The sequence below is a fragment of the Dermochelys coriacea genome, chromosome 1, assembly GCF_009764565.3.
Source record: "Dermochelys coriacea isolate rDerCor1 chromosome 1, rDerCor1.pri.v4, whole genome shotgun sequence".
Lineage (NCBI taxonomy): Eukaryota > Metazoa > Chordata > Testudines > Dermochelyidae > Dermochelys > Dermochelys coriacea.
Genome location: NC_050068.2, coordinates 243,699,803 through 243,726,330, shown reverse-complemented (window position 1 = coordinate 243,726,330; position 26,528 = coordinate 243,699,803). Strand labels below are relative to the sequence as shown.

The following is a 26,528-nucleotide window of genomic DNA, read 5'->3' as shown; positions in this document are numbered from 1 at the left end:
CTCTTTTTTTTGTGTGTTTTTTATTTAGCTAAACTTCTAAATGAAATATCCTCTTAAAATGAAAAGTCAAAAACAAAACATTTCAAAATGGTCAAAATGTTTCATTTTGAAAAAAAAACGTTGAAATGTTTCATTTTGAAATGGCAAAAAAACTGTTTTGATTTTTTCAAAGATTTTCCATTTCCTTTTTTTTGGCCAAAACTATTTGCCAAATTTCACCCAATTTCATGAATAGTTTTAGTGTCCACCACAGATGCATTTTTCATCAAATTTACTATTTGCTGAAAAAATTTAATCCAGCTCTACAAATAATGACCAGCTAACAGGTTTTAACCATAACGTCTCTCTTTCTATAGTACATCCTAAATTGCGTTGAACATCATATTCATTAAAAAGTATTAGAGAACACTCACATGATACATTTCCCCAGCATGCATATGGTCTTTTCGATTTGCTAATGAATTTAAACCTAGCCCAAACCCACATGAATGGGTCCCATTAACATCAACACCTTCACATTGGTAGCTGACATTTGAGAGTGGTAAAGAGAAGTCAGGGCTAAGGTAGAAAGCCACGACTCAGCTGAAGGTGCCATCTTAACTTCTGCATAGGAGAAAGGCTGGGCCGTCCTTAGGCATATACAGCACACGCAGCTGCGTAGGGCACCACCAGGACCATAGAACCATCTTGCCAGGAGGTGCTTGACCCCCATCCCTGCTCCAGGCCCCGCCCCACCTCTTCCCGCCACTGCTCCACCCCCTCCCCCAAGCATGCCCCATCCCCACTCCTCCCCCTCCCTTCCAGACCTTGAACACCGCAAATCAGCTTTTCACAGCGCTCCAGAAACGCTGGGAGGAAGGGGGAGGAGTTGGTAAGCTTGGGGCCGCCAGCACGCAAGAGGCGCTGGGGGCAGGAGAGTTGACGGGGGAGCTTGGCACCAGTGGGTGCTCTGCACCCACTACATTTTCCCTGTGGGTGCTCCAGCCCCAGAGAATCCACCCACAGAGTCCTCACCTGTCATAAATATAAAGGGAAGGGTAACCACCTTTCTGTATACAGTGCTATAAAATCCCTCCTGGCCAGAGGCAACATCCTGTTAGCAGTAAAGGATTAAGGAGCTCAGCTAACCTGGCTGGCACCTGACCCAAAGGACCAATAAGGGGACAAGATACTTTCAAATCTTGGCGGGGGGGGGAAGGCTTTTGTTTGTGCTCTTTGTTTATGTGGTTGTTCTCTCTTGGGATCGGGAGAGGCCAGACAGAAATCCATCTTCTCCAATCCATCCTAACCCAAGACTCCAATATTGCAACCAGTAAGGTAGTAGGTAAGCCAGGCAAGGCGGATTAGTTTATCTTTTGTTTTATGTGAATTTTCCCTGTGTTAAGAGGGAGGTTTATTCCTGTTTTCTGTAACTTTAAGGTGTTGCCCAGAGGGGGATCCTCTGTGTTTTGAATCTGAATACCCTGTAAAGTATTTACTATCCTGATTTTACAGAGGTGATTCTTTTACCTTTTCTTTAATTAAAATTCTTCTTTAAAGAACCTAATTGATTTTTTACTGTTCTTAAGATCCAAGGATTTGGGTCTGTGTTCACCTGTACAAATTGGTGAGGATTATTATCAAGCCTTCCCCAGGAAAGGGGGTGTAGGGCTTGGGGGGATATTTTTTGGGGGAAGACGTCTCCAAGGGGTCTCTTTCCCTGTTCTTTGTTTAAAACGCTTGGTGGTGGCAGCATACTGTTCAAGGACAAGGCAAAGTTTGTACCCTGGGGAGTTTTTAACCTAAGCTAATAAGAATAAGCTTAGGGGGTCTTTCATGCAGGTCCCCACATCTGTACCCTAGAGTTCAGAGTGGGGAAGGAACCGTGACAGCGCCTATGACCAGAACAGCAGGTAAGAACGGGTCAGCTCCCGCACTCCCAGCATGTGCTGGAGTCTCCTCACTAGGCAGAAGGCAGGGGCCATATTCACAGAGCCGAATGCACCAGCGTGGTGAATTCTGCATGAGGAAAGAGATATGGGGGTCAGGTCTCTGCAGGGAACTGTAACCCTCCACTGAGCAGCTCAGTAGCCTCTTTGCTGCTTCGTCCCTCCCCTCCAGGCTGCAAGTCCAGGCTGCCGCTCGGTGTGCATCAGCAATGGGTGGTGGCTGTGCCCCAAGTCAGGCAGAGGGGCACCAGTTTAATAATACTGTGTAGGGCCCCATAAATTCGAAGGACAGCTCCGGGGGCGGGGAGATCCTTACATGATTTACATTAAGCACTGATCTCTACACAGAGGTTCACGTGCGACTGGTCTGCGAAAAGTGTCAGCTAATGAATTATTCCAGTGAAATCCTAGTCATGGCTAAAGCTCATTTGTGGAACCATGGAATAGACTTTAGTCTCTTGGCACCAGAGATAGGTCCAAGTTGCAAAGTTAGGATCAGGAATCATTTAGGATTTCCACTATTGCCGGGCACAAAAATCAGGAATCAGGCCAGGTCAAAAACTCATGATATTAGCATAAAAACATGATTTTTTAAAAATAATACATCTGGGGATTTTTTGTATTTACTTTTTGGTTTGTTAGTCTTTAGTGTGCAATCGGGTCACATTTTCAAGCTTTTCTCCACAACTATGAGAATTAGAGAATTACATGAGAATTAAGATCTTTCTTTCTCGCTCTCTTAGTTATCTGTTTTTTAAAACTACAGTACCTCCAGGAGCATTAAGAAAAACAACAGATATCACAAGACTCATGAGAAAATCATGGGGGTTGGAAAATGTGTCACAATTTGGCCCACTAGAGACAGGCCTGAGCCAGAAAGCTCAGACCTACAATTGTATCCCAACATCCCCAAAGTTGAGAGAGGCTCTGGTTAGGGGGCCATCTCTACTTTGTACCTACCTTCTGAGCCAAATCAAGTCCTGGTGTAAGTTCTTGCTTATAGCAAGGCTGAATTTCACCCATGGTCTTCATTACCCCTACAAGACTAATTATAGAGCACAGTGAAACTGGATAACTATAGGCTTAATTATTTTTTGGGGCTGCTCTAACAGGTGGTGTCTTAATAGTGTGTTAACCAGGTAATGCTACAAACATCAATCATTCTCCATGCATTTTAATGGTGAAATGCACACCAGGGTGAAGATGAAGCAGAATTTTGCTTGGAGGGGGAAGGGAAGTGGGAAATGGGCAGGGGAAGAGGGGAAGCTGACATAGTACTGTACAGTACGGAACATTATCATCACTGTCTTATTTGCGTCTACAGGTTGCACAATGCAAATAAAATGATCTGATAAATGCTAACTCTCTGTACATAATAGGCCAAGGGCAAAGAAAGGAGAAGGCAACTTTTATCTAAGTTTCATAACAAAGCTCTCACTACTCGGATAATGCATCTTATCTCTACATTTCAAACAAATAAAGAAATCACAGCATAAATTGTGGGGCAATGTGCTTTCTTCTATGGGCATGCATAGCAAAGCAAGGACTGCGTTCACTTCTGCAACTGGCTGGGGGCTAGAAGGCCCCATCGTGACCTGCTCTCTTTGACATTAGTATGCAAAACCCCCATTGACTTAAATGCAAAGGGGACTGGGCCCTGAGCAAAGCAGTTGATGCTGTCTTTTCTGAGAGAGATTGCAGCAACAAGAGTAAAAGCATGGGTGGTAGAAGAGTTTAATAGAATTCTACGCTACCGTAGAATTCTTTAGGTTGGCTTAAAAAAAACTCCGTGTGGCTCTCACTCCCTGTTGAATTCTAGAGTAATTTAGAATTTCTGTAGACTTCTAGTAAGGGCTTGATCCTGCAAGGTGTGGAGTACAGCACTTAAGCATGTGCTTAACTTTAAGCTTGTGAGCGGTCCCATGGTTATGTGCTATGCTGGATCAGGGCCCATATATCTAGCAACATACAGGATCCAGCCCCACATTTCTATAGAGCAGTTCTGCCTAGTGGACAGAGCACTGGACTGGGATCCAGGAGACCTGGTTTCCACTCCAGGCCACTAACCTGATGGGCAATCTTCGGTAAGTCACTTCCTGCCCTGTACCTCAGTTTCCCCATGTGTGAAATGTGGATAATGATGCTGACCTCCTTTGTAAAGTGTTTGAGATCAACTGATGAAAAGTATTATATAAAATCTAGGTATGATTATTATTAGGCACAGAGATCCCTTAAAGTTTTGTTATCTACAGAAATCCCTAAATTGTCCCAGGTTGTTGACTGCTGAAGCTCAAGTGCGTTTCCCTCTGGCTCAGCGGGGTGGGGAACCTGTCAGACCGCACACTGTCACCGTCAGTCAGATCTCCTACCAACATGTCATTCTGAATTCTAGCCACTTGTGAGAGCTTTCTCCTGACAGCCTTCTCTAAACTTCCCAAGCGGGCAAAGCATCTTTCAGTGCCACCTCAGCTGCAGCATATAGGCCATCCAGCTAATGATTTCATCGCAATGCTTCTGCACAAGAGAAAAGAAGGAGAGAGGAAGTTTAGATGCCTCTCATTTGATCTGTCACAGTCTTCGCTACGCTCCAATTTGCTGTAGCCCAGTGCACATCACACAGGATGATGCTTTTGTCTGTGCTGACTGTGCTGTGTTGTTCGATGCTGGGAGCAGAAGGTTTAACTTCATTTATTTGAGATGGACCTGAAGCAAAACCACAGAGTCAGCCTCCTTTTATTCATATCTCTTTGTATGATAGAAGTCCCTAGGTTAAATCAGGGCCCCATTATGTTAGGTGCTGCACGTACACTGGAGAGAGAGAGAGAGAGAGAGAGAGAGTGTGTGTGTGTCCCCCTAAATGGACAAGGCCATGGGTGAGAGAAAAGAAGGCTTATCTCCATTCTAGAGACTGTGAACTGAGGCAGAGAGAGATTCAGTCACTTGCTGAAGATGACACAAAAATCTGTGGTAGAACCAGGATTGGAACTCAGATCTCCCGAGTCACAGCCTAGTACCTTAACGTGGCAGGGAGTCAAACTGGTATTTATTTTGGTTTGGTTCAGGTTCGGGTCCAACTGTATTCAGTGGGTTCAGGTTCAGCTTCGGTTCCAGCCAGTCAAAAAAAAAAAAAATCACTAGTTCAGATCAAATTTCAATCTTAGTGAAGTAAATTTTAAAAAGGGGGAGTTGAAACTTAAAATTGAAACTGTTTTTATTTTTCACCATTTATTTAACTTGATATGAGTTGTCCTCGTGGTTTGGTGTTGTCAAACATTTTTTTGTTTATTTGCACGGACTAAACTAACATCTAATATTTGCTACATAACATTGGACTTCTGCAGTGACGGGATACATTGGAGTTTGGGGCCTGGGCTTTAGCTCAGGGAGAGCAAATGGAGGGAGGGGCTGCCCCAGGGGTTGAGGATGGGAGGGAGGCGGTCCACCTAAGAGGGAGAAGGGTTGGGGTGCCAATACCTTTGCCTGTGGGCTTAAAGCGTTATTGTTAACTTCTGGGACAAGGGAGCATTCCACTTCTTCTCTCCCCAAGGGAAAGTTGTAAGATTTTACCATATGGTTGTTATTGAAATATGTTGTAAGGCTGGGAGGCGCCTACAGTTAGCTCTCCAGTGGCAACAAAAGAGGGGACCCACACCCAGGCGAGCGTTAAATGACCATCACCAGCCCTTGACCATCAGGGGAACTGTAAACAAGGGATTTACAATTCAATTATACACAGTCATGCAAGCATCACACAATAGGGATGACTCAACTCTGTGACTCAGCAAGGCCTATCAGGACATGCCTGGGCCAGTATCTTCCCTGGGACATGAATTGAGAATAAAAAAATACAGGATGGTGGCATTATGACATCTCCTCTCTCCTCCCCCACCTACACTGAAGGCAACAGGAACACTAGAAAGACAAAGACTTTGAACTGGGGAGATTGGTCTCAGGCTGAGCAGGGAATTCAACCTGTGTATTAAGAACTATAACCTGCTTGCAACATCTAGTGGGGCAAGAAAAGCTGCTTGATTCAAAACTTACTGAGTCTGATAACATTTAGGATTTGGAATGTGTGTTTATTTTTATTTCTTAGGTAACTATTTCTGACCTTTATGCCTACCACTTATCACTTACAACCTATCTTTCTGTAGTTAAACTTATTTTTAATGTTTTATCTTAACCAGGGGTTTGCTCCTTGTCACTAGCAAAGCATTATGAGTGACAGCCCAGACTGGAGAGTTAAGGGGGCACAGCAGTCCCACCATCCCAAGCTGCGTCCCGGGGGTCCCATTATACCTATTCCCCCTCACCCAGCTCTCATCCTGATTTTTCACACTTGCTATCTGATCACCCTAGTTCAGTTCTGGTTCAGGTTCAGTAGGTAGAACAAAATTATGGGTCAGGTTCAATTCCAGTTCAAATAAAAATAGCGGTTCAAAGTGGTTCTCTGGTTTCAGTTAGTTCTGGTTCCTCTCCCAGTGGCGCTGGAACATTTTGAATAGTGGGGGTGGAAAAAGCCAGCCCCCTAACCCGAGCTGAGGCTGGGAGCAGAGCTGTGTCTCCAGGAAGGGGGGACTCAAACAGGGGTAAGGCGGCTGAGTCTGGGGCCAGCAGCCAAGACCCTGTGTGGGGGGCCAGGAGTGGAGCCTGGGCACAGGGCTGGGAGCCAGGACCTTGCATGTGGAGCCAGGAGCGGAGCCCCACGTAAAACCTGGGGGTGTTGCAGCACCCCCCCCATACTCCTAGTTCCCACCCCTATGCCCACTCCCTGACCACAAACTACCCTGAACCTCAGAGACTTCAGGACATGGATGTGGACTTAACAGATGGCCCTTCTCTCTATAATAGGCCAAATGAAACTGCAGTGACTCTGAGGTAGTGTATACAATAGCAAGCATGGGATAGCAAGCCCCTTATGTCAGATGGCTTCCAGGCTCTCTTCTTGGGCCCCCAAGTAACTGGCAGGGCTGCAATTGAAACAGATGCTCAGGGCTGTGTGGCTTACTCAGTAACAGCTTCTCTCTCTCTCTCTCTCTACCACCCAGCACAACCATTATGCTGCCTTTGGTGAGTTCACCACCTTTGCTTTGCCTGTTCTTCTAAGAAAAAAATCTCTTCACAACCCACAGATGTGAGGCCCTATTTCATTCCTTTCCCTCTGGCTTTCAGGCCAGAGGAAATCCTGGATGGCTTCTGGTTTCCTCAGGGACCAGCAGCAGCCTCGCCACATCATTTTTAGACACGACGCGCGATGCATTCTGCATCTCTCAAGAGGCGAGTTTTTCCCATCTCCACCTGTTTTGCGATCTCAAATACAGCGGTGCAGGTAGACCTCATTTCTTGCTGCACTCATGGGAGGGACACAAAGGGGTGACACGTGACCTCCCCACGCTCTCCCCGTCCGTCCTCTTTCCAGGATACATATCATGGGCCACATTGCCAGGGCGAGTGGCTCTGTCCTCCTCCCACTGCACTGGAGCCTTCTGCTGTACAGACCCCAGGCAGGATTCAGGAGATGCAGCTGTGTGGAAGGACTAGGGGCAGTACAGCCACGCCAGAGGAGCTATCAGTGTGGGGCCGCCTGGCAGTCCACATTCTGCTCCTTTTGCCATGCTGATCAGGGCTCTCTGGAACTGCAGCAGGGAAAGGAGCAGAACGTGGGGCAGCCAGGCAGCCCCACACCGGCAGCTCCTCCGGCACAGCTGCTGTACCGCTGTCAGCCTCACCCCCCATAGCCCTGTGCTCTGGCCGTGCTGCTGTACAGACCTCAGGCAGGAGGACTCGGGAGATGCAGCTACATGGAAGGGCTGGGGGCGGGCTCCTCCTGTGTCTTTCCGGTACACCGTACCAGCTATAAATACCTTACTGGTACGGCGTACTGTACCGTACCACCGTACTTACACCACCGCTCAAATACCTCAAACTGAAGTAAAAGACACTTGATAGGAGCATTCTGCAGTCTATTAACATAAAGATGCTCCCAGACTGTATTTCTTGGAGACCATCATTCTCAGACTCTTTCCTTCTTCAGAAAGGATCTTCACCAGTAAAGTTTTCCTCCCATTTACATTAAAAAGATTCTATGCTCCATAAAAATATCCTGGATCTGTGTTACAGCCACCTAGCCACCTTTTCTGTTCTGTTCCTGATTCTCTGACCATGCTCACTGATGCCTTTTATTGCAGCTTTCCAAACTCAACACTTCTATCTGGTGCCTTTATCTGCATCTGTAGGCAGCTTGTCTGTGTGCAACAACAGTTTGTCAGCTTCCAGGGCAGGTGGGCGGTTTCCTATCTGGCTGCTTTAACACATGACACTGCACAAAAGAACGGCAGCTGGGTGGGTCAGCATGCGGCCTGAAACACTGTTTGCAGGTGGCCACTTTTCACAGGAAGGACTTAATGTGGGAGAAATAGGGAACCATATGGGGACTGAAATTCAGACAGCCACTAAAACAAACGACCACAACCTGGAGGTAGCAGCAAGTACAGGCTACAATATTCAGCACTAGGCTCTTCTATACAGCTTCTTTTCTTCAAAGTCCAATACTAGAATGAGCTGTTCTGTTCTCTCACTGCCCACATTTTGTTCTGTATGTGTACAGCCCCCAGCACAATGGGGCCCTAGTCCTAGGCACTATTGCAATAAGAATAACCATCCCACGCAGAACTAAAGAAAGCTTACCTCTCCCAGACCAGACGCTGCAGGGTGCATCTGAAAAGAACTAGGAAATGATTACATACATTTATAACAGTGCCTGTTGTTGTAGCATTTGATATCACGCTATTTAATAAACCCTTCATTAGATTTACTTATAGAATAATGGGGAAGTAGGAAGGTCATTGATAAGTACCTAAGAGCCACAATGCTCTATAAACTTGTGTCCGATGCTCTCCTTCTCCTCAGTGCGTTTCTAAAGCTTTCCTATCCATTCAAGTGCTGACAAAGTGGTTGTACTGTCCCAGCAAGCTGCCATGGGCGGTGGGTAGAAGAGGCTTGGGGAGGCTGAGCCTCACCAAATGAGGCAAGAAATGCCAGATGCGACAGACTTCTCTTCAGAGGCAAGCCACCCCACTGTCTTTGGAGTGCCACCGCCAGAAGCTCCTGAAAAGGTGTGGGGCCGCCAGTGCCCAGACTGAGGCTCCACCCTCATTTGGCCTCTTCCCCCATGGCCCTGCCCATGCTGCACCTCTTCTCCCTATCACTGCACCCTCGCTCCCCCGAGGCCTTTCCCACCCGCTCCTCTCAGCCCCCTGCCCCAAGGCCCTCCTCACCCACCACTTGCTCTTTTCCGCCCCTTCCGCGGCTTGCCTTCAAGTCAGAAAAAAAGGGGGGGGCAAAAAAAGGGGCAGAGAGGAGCGAGCGGCGGTCGGGGGGCCTCAGGGGAAAGAGGTCAAGCCAGAGCAGGGCCTCAGGGCAGAGCGGAGGGGGAGCACAGGCAGGGCCTCGGGGGGAAAGAGGTCGAGCAAGGGTGGGGCTTAGGGTGGAGCGGGGGGCAGAGCCACAGTCCAGCTGCCGATGGCCCCCCTGCCACTTCTAGAGATCTTCCGGCACTCAGGCCCAGCCAAACCCAAAAGTCACATGCCACCTATGAATAGAAGCTTCTATAGCGAGCAAGCTCTGTGTGTCCTTTCGGTCTGACCCAGGCTGAGCACTTGGGCTCTTTTGCTTATCCTTAGAACTTCTTGACCCTCACTGTCCAAGCAGCATAATAATACAGTTCCTCCTTGTTAGGGGTTTTTCTCCCTACCCTCTTCTGCTTCAAGTTGCAAATTTAGCTGATGGGTAGAATTCACTTGCATGTCTGATCTTCACAGGGGCTGCAAGATGGGGCGAGAGCCAGCAGCAGTATTTTTTGTGGTCTGATGTTCCATAATAGTTTGCCTGATATCGATGGGACTTTTGTCCAGCAGGACATTGCCCCTTCTGTTGGAGACTAGTATTTCACACTAGTTAATGCTTCTATCCCGGCTGGTGATTTATGCCGTTACAAAGGCTTACAATGCAAATGTTCAATCATCACCTTATGATATGGGATAGAGATGTTAGACGTGAGATTAATACATGCAGAAACTTACAAACATTCAATACAGCCTAAACATAAAGCACATTTGTATTAATCTAATGCCAATTTGACCAATAGTAACACCCAGGGTAGCCAGACTGGTTCCAGCTATGGATTTGTCAGTGTTCCACTGAGGCATGGAGCTCTTAGCATAAGCTGGCACCTGACTGGCCAACATCACAAGGGCAACAACAATGGGGAGAGATACCGGGGGAAGAAAATGCATAGAAGGAAACATTAAAAAACAGGATTATTTAGTGCTGGCCTACACACAGATTTTGCACCACTAGTACTGTATTGGTTTAGAAAGCAGTATAGTTAAAGGGGTACAAAAGTGCCTCTGCTGGTACAGTTTATGCCTGTAAATTTACAGGAAAGCTACAGCAATGGAAGTGTCTTTGTACCCATATAGCTAAATCCACACTAGGGGGTTGTACTGCTTTAACTATATCTGTTTCTAAAGCAATATATTATGAGCCGTACCAAATGGTGTGCAGACCAGCTCCCAGTGTAGAAAGGAGAACAGCAAAGAGGTATGGGGGTGGGGAGGGAGAGCATGTGCTCAACATACCTATTTACCCTAGCCTACAAGACAGCACTCAAAATTTAAGAGCTGCTTATTTGAAATTGAAAAGGGCAAATTATTTTTTTGTTGTACTCATAATTAACTCATGATACTTGCTGTTGCAGGGTATTTTCAAGGTGTATGCTCAGTGAGATTCATGCAGGCCAGTGGCAGGAATGAGAAGTTGAACAATGGACCAGATGCTGCTCTCATAGTACCAGTGGTAAACCAGAGTAACTCTACTGAAATCAGTTTAGTGGTTCTGGATTTACACACGTGTGGGTGAGATCAAAATCTGACTCTGCATCTGCAAACACAGTGATCTAGGATTTTAATTACAAGGATTATTGATCCTCACGCTTCAGGAACAAGCACCCTGCTGAGTTCAGGAAGGAGCTTCTCCTGCCCTGCCCCTTTTGCTTCGTTATGGCACACTGGTCAGGCAAGATTCACACTGTAGCTACTGTACAGAGAGAGAGAGCGCGAGTGTGCCAGATTCTGCTCTCACATACACCAGGGTAAATCAGGAGGAACTGGTGAAGTCACCAGCATTACACTGGTGTAAGGAAGAGCAGAATCAGCTCCCTCTGCCTTTGTATTAAAGAAAAGTAACTGTTTTGATACAAGTAAGTTAAAGAAACAATTACTGCTCAACTCCCAGGCTGGTTCTACTTGCTACCAGAGAACAAAGAACTCCCAGCACGTCCCGAAGGAATAGGGAGCTGCACCTCACAGAAACACCACGGCTCACATTCTTCCAGGTACGCGCCACACACAAATACGCCCCCCTGAGCAACACAAGTTTCACTGGCATAAGCGCCGTGGGCACAGCACTATGTTAATGGGAGATGCTTTCCCACCAACATAGCTACCATCGCTCATTAGGTGGTTTATGTCAATGGGAGAGCTCTCTCCCATCATCATAGAGCGACCACATGAGCAATCTTACAGTGGCATAGCTGTATCAGTATAGCTGTGCTGCTGTAAGCTTGATAGTGTAGACATGGAGACTTCAAGAGAGACAAGAAGGTGAATAGCAAGAACCTTAACTCACAGAGATGGCATAAATATATACTTGTGACTCACCAGCCACTCAATCCCAGACACCATCTCAAATATACCAGGATGGGAGAGGAAGGCCAAAGAGTGGCAAAGGGGAGAGGACTCCTGCCTGGAATTACATCAACTTGGCTGCTTTCCACTGATCCAGGCCAGCATCTAACACAGGGCTGAACACACAGGTGCTGGAACTAGGGGTATTGCTGCACCCCTGACTTGAAGTGGTTTTCATCATATAAAGGGTTTGCAGTTTGATTCAATGGCTCTCAGCACCCCCACTATACAAATTGTTGAATAGGTTCTTAAAGCCTGGCTGAGGATTAGAGGAACTATACTGCCAAGACAGAGATGGGCCCAAACCAAAATTCCCAGATCCCAACCAGGGTCAGTGCAAGGATGTCTTGCATCCTAGGCGTAACTTTCCACCCCCCGGCACATCGGTTCATTGAGGGGCAAATCCCAACAAGCCTTTATAGCTCTAACTGCACCTGTTAGCTCTTGATTATTAAAAAGATATTTCTTAATGATCAGTAATGAATACAATCATAATATACAAGGACAGAGGGGATATTTTATTCTTGGGTTATACATTTTTTTCCTCTTACAATATAAATCATACATGCTGCTAAGAAGGAAGGTCTTGTGTGAGAGTCATGTGCCTAGGAGTGAGCAGATCCATGTTCTATTCCCAGCTTTTCCTCAGAATTCCTGCAACACACACATTCTTCTCCCTTGCAAGGCAACTCAGAGGAACATCTAGAAGAGCTAGCTCTTAAATAGACACATCCTTGGGCCAACGTGACACCCATATGCCTCATTTTCAATTGAATAGGCACTTTGCCTCCCAAGAACTCCAGCGAGCAGGGATAGGGCGTGTGCATGGCACACCATCCCTAGAGGACATGCTACCATATTTGCAACCAATGTGGAGAAAGGCGGAAGGGGAACATGACCAAGTCTGCAGCCCAGCACCTTTGGAGGGCATTTGTGCACCAAGGGTCCCCAGAGTGAGTCCCTGAAGCAGGACTACTTGCAACCATGTACTATGTGTCCTAGGGTGCAGGACAACACGAATCTGTCAGTTTATGGTTCAAGAGCACTTCAAATGCCATTGCATCTACTAACTGATGATTAGACAATACAGCACTGAAGCACTTGCATAACTTCAACCATGTGAGTAGTCCTGCTATGTTTAAAGTTGCCCATCTTTAAAAAAGGAAAGAAGGAGGATCCTGGGAACTACAGGCCAGTCAGCCTCACCTCAGTCCCTGGAAAAATCATGGAGCAGGTCCTCAAGGAATCCGTTCTGAAGCACTTAGAGAAGAGGAAAGTGATCAGGAATAGTCAGCATGGATTCACCAAAGGCAAGTCATGCCTGACTAATCTAATTGCCTTCTACGACGAGATAACTGACTCTGTGGATGAGGGGAAAGCAATGGATGTGTTGTTCCTTGACTTTAGCAAAGCTTTTGACATGGTCTTTCACAGTATTCTTGCCAGCAAGTTAAAGAAGTATGGGCTGGATGAATGGACTAGAAGGTGGATAGAAAGATGGCTAGATTGTTGGGCTCAACGGGTAGTGATCAATGGCTCCATGTCTAATTGGCAGCCGGTATCAAGTGGAGTGCCCCAAGGGTCAGTCTTCGGGCCAGTTTTGTTCAATACCTTCATAAATTATCTGGAGGATGGCGTGGCTTGCACCCTCAGCAAGTTTGCAGATGACACTAAAATGGGAGGAGAGGTAGATACGCTGGAGGGTAGGGATAGGATAGAGAGGGACCTAGACAAATTAGAGGATTGGACCAAAGGAAATCTGATGAGGTTCAACAAGGACAAATGCAGAGTCCTGCACTTAGGACAGAAGAATCCCATGCACCGCTACAGACTAGGGACCGAATGACTTGGAAGCAGTTCTGCAGAAAAGGACCTAGGGGTTACAGTGGACGAGAAGCTGGATATGAGTCAACAGTATGCCCTTGTTGCCAAGAAGGCCAATGGCATTTTGGGCTGTATAAGTAGAGGCATTGCCAGCAGATCAAGGGACATGATCATTCCCCTCTATTTGACATTGGTGAGGCCTCATCTGGGAGTATTGTGTCCAGTTTTGGGCCCCACACTACAAGAAGCATGTGGAAAAATTGGAAAGAGTCCAGTGGAGGGCAACAAAAATTATTAGGGGACTGGAACACATGACTTATGAGGAGAGGCTGAGGGAACTGGGATCGTTTAATCTGCGGAAGAGAAGAATGAGGGGGGATTTGATAGCTGCTTTCAACTACCTGAAAGGGGGTTCCAAGGAGGATGGATCTAGACTGTTCTCAGTGGTAGCAGATGACAGAACAAGGAGTAATGGTCTCAAGTTGCAGTGGGGGAGGTTTAGGTTGGATATTAGGAAAAACTTTTTCACTAGGAGGGTGGTGAAACACTGGAATGCGTTACCTAGGGAGGTGGTGGAATCTCTTTCCTTTGAAGTTTTTAAGGTCAGGCTTGACAAAGCTCTGGCTGGGGCGATTTAGTTGGGGATTGGTCCTGTTTTGAGCAGGGGGTTGGACTAGATGACCTCCTGAGGTCCCTTGCAACCCTGATATTCTATGATTCTACTCACATGCTTCAGTGCCTGTAGCATGGGGGCTGGAAAAATGCTGCTACTCTGGACGGAGTTATGTATTACAGTCCCCATGGCACTGCGTTTTAAATATATTAATATTAATAAGATTTATATTGCCAGAGGCGTCAACCAAGTTGGGGCCCCATTGTGCTAGGAACTAAATTGATAAATAGTAAATGATAGTCCCCAGGTGTTTACAGTCTAAAGACGTGATATAACCGGTGCATAGACAAACAACTGGGCAGGTTGTCAGTGATGCATATGGCTGTCGGATGTTTCTTTTAGAATGAAATCCAAATTAATAAATCAAGTCACTTGGCATAGCCTACCAAGAATCAACTTTGCAGTTGACAAATCCCACTCAGTTAATTGCTCATCTAACTTTCAGCAACTTCCATGAAAATCTAGGCTTTTTATCTCTTAGATAAAAAAATATGTATTTCTCTCTCCCCATCCTCTGGAAACCTAACTATTTGGTGGCTTAGTTAATATGAGTTCATGGTTTTTCATTTGACTTTCAAAATATGCTGTGCAAATATTTGAGTAACAGTAGCTCAAAAAGCAGAAAAGGGCAAAAAAATGGTTGTTTTTCCATACTCAACTTTCAAAATCATTTTCTTTCTTTGTGAATTTTTAACAATACTAAAGTTAGTAAAACAAGACTTTTTTTAAGATGTGATGGGCCAAGTATAAACAAACAAAACTCCTTCTTCCAAAAGACATCTTAGCTCCACACATTCTCTCTCGCTCTCAGCAAGGGATTCACAATTAGAGCTTGGCACATTTTTTCAGGTGAATAGTTTTTCTGATGAACACAATTCAGTCAACCTGAAACTAGTCATGAATCTAATACAAATTTGCTGAATAGTTTCAGTGAGAGAGACATTTCCAGACTAGATTCACAAAACGGCCAGAGAAGGCAGAGGTTGGGTACTTTATAGTTTTTAGCCCAGTGCACTCACCAGGAATGTGGGAGACTTAGATCTGAGTTCCTGCCCTGGAGCAGGGACTTAAACCCAGGTGTCCCCCAAGTTCTGGAAAAAGGATTTGAACCCAGCTCTGCCCTAACCAGCAGGCTCTTAGCTCTTCTGGGGTGAGTCTCTCTCTCCATCTCTCCTGTTGAAATTGTTGTGCTTTGTATGAAATACTTGAATAGTCATTGGGCCAGAGAGCAAGACACAATGAGAATAACTATAGTCTGGAGATTAGGGCACTCCCCTGGAATGTGGGAGATCCAACTTCAAGTCCTCATGCCAATGAACCTTTAATGCTTTAAACACTGGTCTAAGGCTATGTCTACACCAGCACTTTTGTCAGTAAAATTTTGTCTGCCAGGGGGTGTGAAAAAGCACGCCCCTGACTGACATAAGTTACACTGAAAGAAGTGTCAGCGTGGACAGAGCTATTTTGGTGGGAGAGCTTCTCCCACCGACATACCTAATGCCACATGTTGGGGATGGTTTAATTATGCCAAGGGGAGAGCTCTCTTCTGTCAGCATAGAGCGGCTACATGGGAGACCTGACAGCAGCGCACCTACATCGGTACATCTGTGCCACAGTAAGGTGTCCAATGTAGACGTAGCCTAAAAGTTACAAGGGGGCCTACCACCTTCATTCAACCCAGCACAGACTTCTTCAGCTCACTGATATTTTCCACAATGTTTAGATCCGGGTCAACCAAAACCAAATATTTTTTCCAATACCAGCAAACCAAAAAAAAAAAAAAAAAAAAGTGGTTAGTTCTTCACACTGCCCTATTCACAATGCTTCCCCCGCCCCTCTGTAGAATCCTCGGATCAGGACATTCCCCAACACACAAACACACAAACGCGCACACCAGAAGACCAGTAAAGTTCTTCTCACAGAGCAGCGCCTGCAGGCACCCAGTATATGTCAGAACGCTGTTCTCCCCGGGGAGAGAAGAGAAGGAATTTCTATACTTTGCTTACAGCAAATGAAATTCCTGCAGCCTATCCCACTGCGTTCTCCCTCCCACTCCCCATACACCCTCTCTACCCATCCCTGCTTTACAACCCCATCACTGCCTGCTCCTCTCAGTGTGTCTCCTTCTCACAGCCCGTAACTGTCTCTGCCCATCCCTTTTGCTACTTGGCCCATGCACTTCTTAACCCTAACGGTACCTGTTGCCTGTCCCTCTCACAGCCCTGTGCTCTCCACCCCCCTAGCAATCCCTCAGTGCCCATTCCCTTTGCTATCCATCCACCTCTCTGCCAATCTCTCTAGCATCCCTTGCTGCCAAGTCCCCTCACTACCCATTTCCCCCTCTGGTGTCCCTACCTTCTCACCTCAGAATTTCCATTGGAAATCAATAAGAAAGTTCCCTTCAGTTGGTCCCTCAAAATGAATTCCTTTACTTTCTTCAGGTCTCTCTTCCTAGCCTAACAGTGGTGGGGGCTTCTCTTTCTCTCTCTGACTCCTTTGCCCACTCATCAAAATACTCCAGGCACCCGACTCCAGCAAGCAGTTCTGTTGAAATATTCATGAAACCTGCAAGGTGACTGCCTCAGCGACAATCAGGGGCTGTGGAATCCCCTGCAGCCCCAGCACTGACAGCATGACGTACAGACTCAAACAGACACATGGACAGAACAATTACCCAGCTCACCTGAATCCAGTTCAAGTCTCCACAGGCAGTGAAGTGCAGTAATGTCCCACTGAGTCACTGGGTGGCCAACAGGCAATTCACTATACTCAAGAAGAAGCAAGTCAAGGTGCCTACAATTCTGAGAGAAATGGGGTTGGGCAAAAGATCCCTCCCCCTCTCCTTCTCCCCTCCCTCCCACCCCCCTCCATCAGATCTCCCTGTTAAAAGATTATCAAGTTCACTTGTGGGTGGAGTGGGAGAGAGGGGGAATGCGTGTGAGCAATGGAAATTTCTCCTCACCTCCCCTTCCAATACTTCCCTCTCCAGACCTTGACCTATAATAAGAGGCACTGGCAGGGAGAGGAGGAGGGAAAGAGACCATGCCAGGCAGAACTAAGGCCAGAAGTTTGCAGGCAACAGTTACAACATTCAGTGGAACTAATCCAAATCCCTTTACGCTCACTGGAACGAAACAAGCTCTCCTCTCACACACAGTTTGATAAAGCCTAACCAGACTGCCTCATATTCCTAGCTCTTTAAACTGTGGAATCCCCTTACAGTGCCCTGGGACACGGAATGAATCGCCTCAAACTCCACCAGGAATGATTATGCTAAACCTGCTTCAGTGCTGGAGCTCAGCACAGAACAACAAGAATGAAGAATCCAGCTGTCGACCTGCAGAATGCAATGGAGGACTTGGGAGCTGTGCACGGAGGATAAATATTTATTCTACTGCACTCAGGGCAACATATTGAAATGTCTGCGTTTCTACCATGCACACACACGTGCACTCAGTCTGAGTTCACGGCTGGTGTAACACTATAGTTGTGGGCCAGTATCAGCATGCCCAAAGCCTTAATTTTGACACATGACAATTGACCCCATTGTTTTCACGTGAGGACGGGTCTCATTTAAAGGAACACTCCCTATGTGTGTTTCATAAATGCTCAGATTTCCTCTTTAGAGCTACATCTCTGTATCTGTATTTGTATCTCTTTCTATAGTGATTTTGACAGGGCTACTCACATGATCAGTTGCAGGACCCAGGGTACCAGTGCCTCAGTTTTCTCATTAGCATTCAGTATCTTCCCCTCTCTTTGGCATCCATCCTGCAGACACAGACCCATGTGCTAAAGCGAAATATTTGCAGGATCAGGGACTATACATTCACATAGGGCTCCAGCACATTTCCTGATCCATTTATCTGGGTTGGACACTACAGGGTGCTGAGCACCCTCAGTTGCCATCAGCAGTAGCCCATTAGGTGGAAGTTGAGGGCACTTAGGGAGCAGCAGGAAGCACCCAGCTCCTGGCTGTGCTGGGCCTTCTGAGAGACTCTATGGGTTCTTTTATATCAATTCTCAACAAAATCCTGCTTAGACTCCAAAAGGGAGCTGGTAAATCTACAAATACTCAGTGACTCCTGATGGAGGCAAGAAATCCAGAGACATCTGGGCAGTGTTTAGATGGTCACCTGTGAATGGTAGTTCCATCAGCATAAGCCATAAGACAGCCACTCAGGATTGTGTCTTACGAAGCAGGGAAAAAGGGCCTAAGTTCTATTATGGAGTGCACTTGTCTCCATACAACCACTGAACTGTAGGGCCAGAGCCTGATCCACCCTACCAGTCCTCTGGGCCACCAGTGCCACATAAAGACACTTTAAAGCTGCTCTAATTGGGCTGCTGGAAATTCCTCCAGCTTGGGGAAAAGCTGCATGCTGCCCCTTCCCAGCCCCAGTGCTCCCAGTATAGGGGACAGATTCAGGCTGGGGCCAGAGGGCTGCTCTGTTCTGCTGATCTCTGGCTGGTGGAACAATCCCTTGGAGCTATTACAGCCAGTATAAGTTAAAGAAGTTACACTGAGAACCAAACTGGCCTACAGCACCCTTGGGAGTTGGGGGAGCATAAGTAGGGTGGTCACCTTTCCAAGGGATGATAACCAGACCACTGAGGCTCCATACCCTGCCCCACCTCTTCCCCCCAAGGTTCCACCTCCGCTCTGCCTCTTCCTCCCACAGTCTCACCCCTGCCCCCACCTTTTCCTCCCAGGGCCCCACCTCTGCACCCTGCCAGCTGCACAAGCAGCCTGGCCTGAGAGGCAGCTGCTGCTGCACTGCCTCCTTCCCTCTGGTTAGAGTTGCCACAACTTAAAAAGGAACCAACATCGAGGCTTGTCAAATGGCACCCAGACACACAAGCCAAAATCCAGACTGTTCGGGTGAAAATCGGACAGGTAGCAACCCTAGCATGAAGGTGCCCCGTGGCCAAATCCAAGGATCAGAGGCCTAGTTCCAGTATTAAACATGAGCATGCTAGCTATTGTCAAAGCACTTGGCTTTAATCAAGAGATGGGCTGATGCAGCAGTAAGGTCCCCCCACCTGGGCACAGAAATAGGCCTATTCTTGTCTCACTCATGACAGGAGAGTCAGGCTCTATAAACCTCTAGTGGGGCTAGATTTAAGATCTAACAGGGATAAGTCTGAACATCAAGGCCTTGTCTTAAAGATGTACTGCTTTAAACCATAGCAATAAAGCTCAAGTGGTACAACCCACACAAGCATGGGTGCAGTTATCCTGGGATAAAATGGTTTATACTGGCATAGCTTATTTCTAGATGGGAATGGGATTATACTGACATTTGTAGAGCTCGTAGAAAATGCTGATTAGAAAATGCCAAAACATGCCGAAATGTATTGATTCCCTACATTTTTCAAATGGAAATGATCAGCATGTTTAAAATGTGTATATACTGTAAAACCAAAACATGTAAATAAGGGCCAAACAAAATATTTTGGAATATTTTGTTTTGCGAAAAATTCCGAGATTTCTACTTTTCATCCCGATCCAGGACAAAATGAAAACTCAACACCTCAGAATTTCCCAAGGGATGGAAATTTCATTTTTTGCCTAGCTATACTAGCATGAGGTGCCTTTGTACTGCTGTAACTGCATCCACACTTGGAGTGGTGCACGTATAACTGTTTTGGTTTAAAAAATAATCTCTCTCCCTACACTCCCTCCCAACCCCCCAAAATAGCTATAGGGGTACAAACTGTGCATAGACCAGGCCTGAGAAAGGCCTATCAAAGCTGGAATACACTCACTGCTCTATAGCAGATCCCTGGGAATGAGGGAGACAGTCCCAGATCAGATAGCACATGAATGCATAACTTGTGTTGATAACCAGAGGCATTCTGTGGCACACCATATGCAGACTCCTAACTAGCATACCTGCAGAAGAGAAGTACATGACAGCAAACTGATCTCTGCGTTTCAGGATTTCTCTTCTGGAGTTCCTAAGATGCAAAGACAACTCTAGGGAATAAACAGCATGTACTTGAAGTTCACAGCAGCTACTAAAATGTGGAGGGCAGAGAAATAATAAAAAGGGACCTACCAGCATAGAGGTGAGAAACATGGACAGGAAACAACAAAATGAGATTCAAGCTGGAAAATAAACCCAAGCCTCTGAGATATCTTGAAGCACAGCTATGCACAGGGTGAAACCTATAAAGCAGTAATTCTGAAAACACGGCTCAGGTTGGGGATGCAAAGGGTAGGAGGTGGTATTTTACAAGCTCCACCCACAAAATAAACTCAACCCACTTGAATCACCAAAATGAGGTGCCACTCACAGTAGACTACAGATATTCAATATATGATCATGTGCGTAACTTCGCTCCACTGGGCTCCCTGACCTCATGTTCCCCTCAGTACGATTTCAGTATGCCCATAGGATCTAATCCAGGGGTTCTCAAACGGGGAGTCATAACCCCTCAGGGGATCGTGAGATTATTACGTGGAGGGTTGTAAGTTTTCAACCTCCACTCCCAAACCCACTTCACCTCCAGCAGTTATAATAGTGTTAAATATAAAAAAAAATATGGTTTTAATTTACAAGGAGGGTCACACTCAGAGGCTTGCTGTGTGAAAGGGGTCACCAGTATAAAAGTTTGAGAACCACTGATCTACTACATCTTTGGGCTTTGCCCCTCTGATTGCAGGGGAAGAATGCTGGTGGTATCTCCCAAATGCCACCCATTTGTGACATCAAAATGAGACATTTGCAAGGAATTGTGCAGATCTGTGATCCTCCCCCTCCTTTCTTACATGAGCAATGAAATAGTTAATGATATTGAAATTTAAATTCTCATCACTGGGCATCTTACGTTATTGCCTCCCTGATATGAATGAAGAAATTCATACCTCTCAGAGCTGTTGTTCCAGGCTCTCTTGCAGAATCATTTGTATATCGGTAACACTCAATTTTCATTTTCGAGTTTAGAGGTGCCAGTAGGGTGTACATGGGCATACTGGCTGTTTCCGAGCCCTAGCTGAAAACACATAGCAGCTATAATGGAAAGTAAATCAGATCTGAGTTAGCAAAGACTTGGTTGCAAAATAAACCCAATGCACTTTTGAGTTGTGTACACAAAAGTATCATGTCCTGGACTGGGGACGAATAGTCCTCCTTCAGATGGCTCTGGTACAACCACATGTGGAACATTAAATTCGGTTCTAGTCACCCCATCAGGATGTATTATCTTTTCCTCAGCATCTCCATGGGACTGAGGGAACCAATGGGCAGTTTGATCCCACTCTGCCCATTATCTATAGGTTCAGCTGCCTTTGCCATTCATAGTGGTGTTTCCAGCGACAATTAACAAGTTGCTTTAGATGGGAGGAGCCCATCCTTAGGGAAGGACTTTCCTGCACCATTGATGTCGGGAAGCACCAGGTCCCCTTGTAGGCTGTCTCAACAAAGAGGCCGAGAACAGACTGGGCCACATTAGAAGTGGTTTCTCCTGGTCCAGCACAAAGCAAATGGAAAGAGAGCAGTTTGAGAAGCCCAAAGCACTGTTGCTCACGCTCTACCTATTCTATGGAGAGGGGACTCAGTTTCCAATGGTGCCACCCAGAGCCTTTCACACCAAGGTGCTGTTCTCGGGAGGATCACTCGTCTATTTGGAGCCCATTCTCAGCTTGCCAGGTGCACAAGGTGCCTGCCAGACATGGGCCATGAACTCCAGCACTCCTAAGGGACTGATGCTGAGCTTGACAGGCTAGTATTTAGTCTGCCCCTTCAGCCTATGGATGCCTTTGTTATTTTCCATCGGCTAACAATGGGAATATATTTATCGCAGCAGTATTCTCCTCATCCCAGCTCTCTATTCACCTCTTGCCAGCTGACAGGGCTCTTCTGCCTCCAATTCTCCCTGCCCCTTTCTTCAAGCAGGTGCAGGTTTTAGTCAAATTCTTTAGATCTATTTTTCACCCTTTCACCTCTCCGTTTAGTCATGACATATCTTCCATCAGCCAGCTTGGGGCCATTCCAGAGAACTCCCTTCCTGGCACACCAGAGAGACTCTGCAGGTGTGGAAGGGAGGGGTTGCCTACAGGAGACATGCAGACCTTTCCCAGGGGCAATATCAGTTCCCAGGATCCTCGTTCCTGAAACAGCAGAGCCATCCCAACATGCCCACAGAGATACTGCAGCCCACCCTAGTGCTCAAGCTCCTGGAAACCACACTCTGCCCTCAGCAGGTGCCAACGTTTTCATGGCTGCATAGTTACAGTGGTGCCATCTCTTGGGATTTTATCACAAGTCTCATTGTCACGTTTTTCTGGGGACGCAAACAGTGGCTCTCAAATACTACTGATGCAATCTAGGAAATTACGGCATTCATACAGCCAGTGCTGATATAAGGGTACGTTTCTTCCAAGTGTTCTTTAGCACACGTGCTTCCTCCTCCACAATCAAGTGGGGCTATCAAGGGACAACTCTAATATTTCCCCTCCCCCATCTTTGCACCATTGGATGGCTGGGCACAGCTCTCAAGACTCTGCTGGTGGTCTAAGCTTCCTGACTCGCCTGCACCTAGACTTCAGCCAACATCTGGGGAAAAGTGCTCCATGAGTGAGGCGCACTCACACACCTGTGTAGAACTAGATAGGCAAGCATGCATGCACATAGCCACATGCACACAGACAGGAAGTCACACAGACCTATGCAAACATACACAAGCACACTCATACAGATGCAGCAGAACCTGGGGATTAAGAGGGGCATTCTGATTTTCTACACTGCGGCGAGGAGATTGCTGATTATTAACCTAACACTTATACTACACCCAAATAAAGTCCATAGTGGAGCAAGAGATGTCTGAAATTGTGACCGCTCCACACAGTTGTGTTGCAACCTTTTGTTATGTGCCTTATGGTGCCTTTAAGAGAAAGCTGGGAACAATTCAGCCTCCTTTCCAGAAGGAAGGGGGCAGTTCTCTTGGGAGTGAAGCCGCAGCCAAAACCAGCCACATGTTGCTGGCAGCTGATAGTCACCACTGGGGAGCACAGAAGGCTGTTCTGAGGAACTGGGAACCCTAATGGGGAGAATCAGGGCCAACTGTTCACCATCCAAGGAGAGGTCTATTTCACAGAACACTGCCTGACAAACAGATCTTCCCCAGCTAAACAGTCACGTGCTAAGAACCAAAATGCAGCTGTATCTTTTTCCCTGCCCCAAGATCTGCTCCCCCTCAAGCCAATATACACACACACAGGGCTTCCAAAACCATGACGGCTCTAGTATTTCTTTCCAGCCTGAATCAAGGGATACAACCATTAGCGAAATCTCAGTGAGAGAGCACAGTGCAAGTCTCCCACAGAACATGCTACATCTACTCTGCCTCTCAAAATGGCAGTTGTGCACACAGATAGGCTGATGTCTTAGAAGTTCAGCAACGCAGTACCAAGTCACACAGCTATATCCCCAACAATTCCACACAGCTCAGTGCAGGTCTTTCGCTTCCTTTCCCCAAGATGTCGAACGTTCCATTAGCTCAGGATGAATTCTGTCTGATCTCACCTTCCTGGGAACTCCTGTCTTCCTGAAATACCACATCTGCCCTGAATTCGTAAGCAGGGAAAAGAGAGACTAATGACGTCATCTATCACCCCAATGCACTAATTAAGTTAAACCAAAAAATCCTAGCCAAAAATCTTGGCAATGTCCTTCCAACCTCAGTTCCTACCAAAATTGTAACTTAGTCCACAATGTTGCTTCTTGGGCTTCCATACAACTGAAAACAGGCTTGGTCTTTCCTTATACAGTAAAAACTATAATTGGATATACTGGCCACGCCTTGTTGAAGTGACACAGATTTGTGGTAGATTCACATTTCTTATCCTAAACTCTCCATCCCTCCTACGAGGTTTTGGTTTTGTTTTTTTTTTGTTGGGGGGGGGAGGGGGAGTGTTGCTCACTATATCCCAGAAGCTAGCTGCATGACGGGCTCACATTTTCCATGCATCCATCAGCAGTCATCCTGAATAATGGCCAGGAGATGTCGCAAAGTCCACAAAAGATTCATGAGCTGGGATTCCACACCAGTGCTTTCCCCTATGGCAGAACATCATTCCCAGCCCTTAGCACTAGTTTGGGTGGAGAAGGGCTGTCAAGGTGTCTCTGCTTCAGGATGGATGTGATGTGGTGAATCATCTATTGCGCTGCCCCAAAAAGTAGGGACACAGACCGAGATGGAGAGCAGGCAGAAGGGGCCTCATCATAAAGATCTCAGTGGTAGCAGTAGAAGAGGTGTCTGTACGCAGGGGCATGTAGATAATGGAGACATCTGCTGACAGTTGGCCTTTGTGATTCTGTAACAGAGACATTTGTTCTGCTAGGGACATTGGCAGAGAGGGCCCCAGAAGAAAGAATATGGCAAAGTCTTGGACATCTGTTCTCTCCATGCTTGGTTGGCTGACTGGACAGGAGATGAACCTGTTGGAACAGGACATAGGTTCAGGAGACCAACAGATACCTGGACTACACAGGATGTGAGGGTGCAAAGAGCAATGTGGATCTGGGAGGACAGGCAAATTGGGGTTGGTTGTGGTACCTGCTGGCAAAGCGGTGAGACTGTGAACAGCTACAGTGGAACAACGGAGGGGGTGGAGACTCTGAGTCACCTGGTACAGCCCCTTCACAAGTAGTTAGACCATAACTCCCCTAGATACGTTACCCCCTACCACTGCTGTGCCCGGTGCTCCAAAAGGAGGCCAGTATAGAGACTCCCTGGATTGCAGGTCAGTGACACATTGTCTGGGTTTGCAAACACCCATCATTTTCTTCACTGAAATGCTTATTCACACAGGCATCTAGGAGAGAGTCTTAACAACATTACGGTGGCTCTCTGTCTGACAGGATCCGGCAATGTTGCCAAGCAGTTCATCCTTACCCTCCCACTCAAGACTCTGCATTTTTAAAATTTCTTTTTAATGTTACCTAAGAAGGTGCCCCACCTAATGCTCGTGGGGGGGAGGATAGAAGAGAGAGAAAGGAGAGATTTATTTTTAAAGATCAGATGGAAAAGAAGGGTCTGACCTCTTTCCAGGGATTGCTGAGGCAATTCACAATCTCATAAGCCTCTTAATTTTTTATGCAAGAACGCAAAACAGAACAGACACGGTTCATCTTCCCAAACTATTAGATTCACTTTTCAGAGTAGGTGGCCTCTGAGCTAATGTAACAAACGAATCTCCCCAGGTGGAGCAGGCAGGAGTAATGGTAAAGTTCCTGTTGATTTCAATGGCAGCAGAGTTGAGCCAACATGAGTGCTTGAAAATTGCACACGCTAAATTCTGGTGCATATTCCTGCCCTGCTCCAGCTGGGAATTTCTTAAGTTGCCTTAGAGAAGAGCCATGCAAAGACTTTTGGAACTGGAGGTTTGGAGAGAGAATTTCAAATATAATCAGTTCAAACTCTTGGTTTCCAAGAGTTATCCTAAATTCACAGCCCTGTTTTACTGGTTCTTTTGTAATGACCCTGTAGATTGATTTCAACTCTGGGAGTCCTGATCAAGAGCACTCACATTTAACTTACCTGTTGCATCGTTGGTTTGCAGCTAGGACATTTCATCCCATCAATGAGCTGGCTTTGTCCATGTGTCCTAGTCACTGGGTAATTAAGCAGACTGAAAGAAGCCTTTCAATGGATCTCTGGGCTCCCTCTTGGATTAAATACAACTCACTGGACATTACACAGCAGTAATATTTATATTAATAGTAACTTGCACTGGAAAATCCTACAGAGATTAATGGAAAATGAAAATCGCTATAGATTTTTTGGAACAATCCTATAAAAATTCAGTGGAGAACAGTATCCCTGCTACTGCATTCTTCAGCAGATTGCAAAACAAAACAAAAAAAACCCAGGAACCCGATGGAAAGGATTTCATTCTCTATTAAATTCCATTGGTTTTCAATGTCATTTTTATAGTTCTGTACTAACTTCATATGGAATCCTACTAGTAACAACTCTATTAAATTCTATGGGATTTTTCCATAAGGGCCTTTCCATAGATTTCAAAGTACTTTCAAATATGGACTCTCATACCACCACTGCAATGAAGGGAAGTATTACTCTCTATCACAAATGGGGGAAACTGAGGGATAGTAAGGTTACAAGACTTGCTCAAGGCCACACAAAATCTGTGCCAAAGCCAGGAACTGAATGCAGGTCACCTACCTCCCAGCCCTGTGCTTGAACCACCAGACCAGCCTTTCGCCCATATACAGGAACAGTAACTGAGTCTTTTCAGAAATCCAAGTAATCTGTTGGGCCTTTAAATGGCACTGTGCCAGGGATGACAGCAGAGGTCTGGCCATGGGTGCCACATGCAACTAAAATCCT

At 46.3% G+C, this 26,528-nt stretch overlaps 1 protein-coding gene across 1 annotated transcript in view; it reads right to left on the bottom strand.

The window, feature by feature from the left end:
* The window catches only part of LOC119856421 (sodium- and chloride-dependent betaine transporter-like), a 74,119-nt gene extending 57,144 nt beyond the window's left edge, over positions 1-16,975 (bottom strand). The window contains exon 1 of the mRNA XM_043517968.1: positions 16,855-16,975. The gene's annotated coding sequence lies outside the window, so the exon portion shown is untranslated. The remainder of the gene's footprint in view (positions 1-16,854) is intronic.
* Between the last annotated feature and the right edge of the window lie 9,553 nt (positions 16,976-26,528).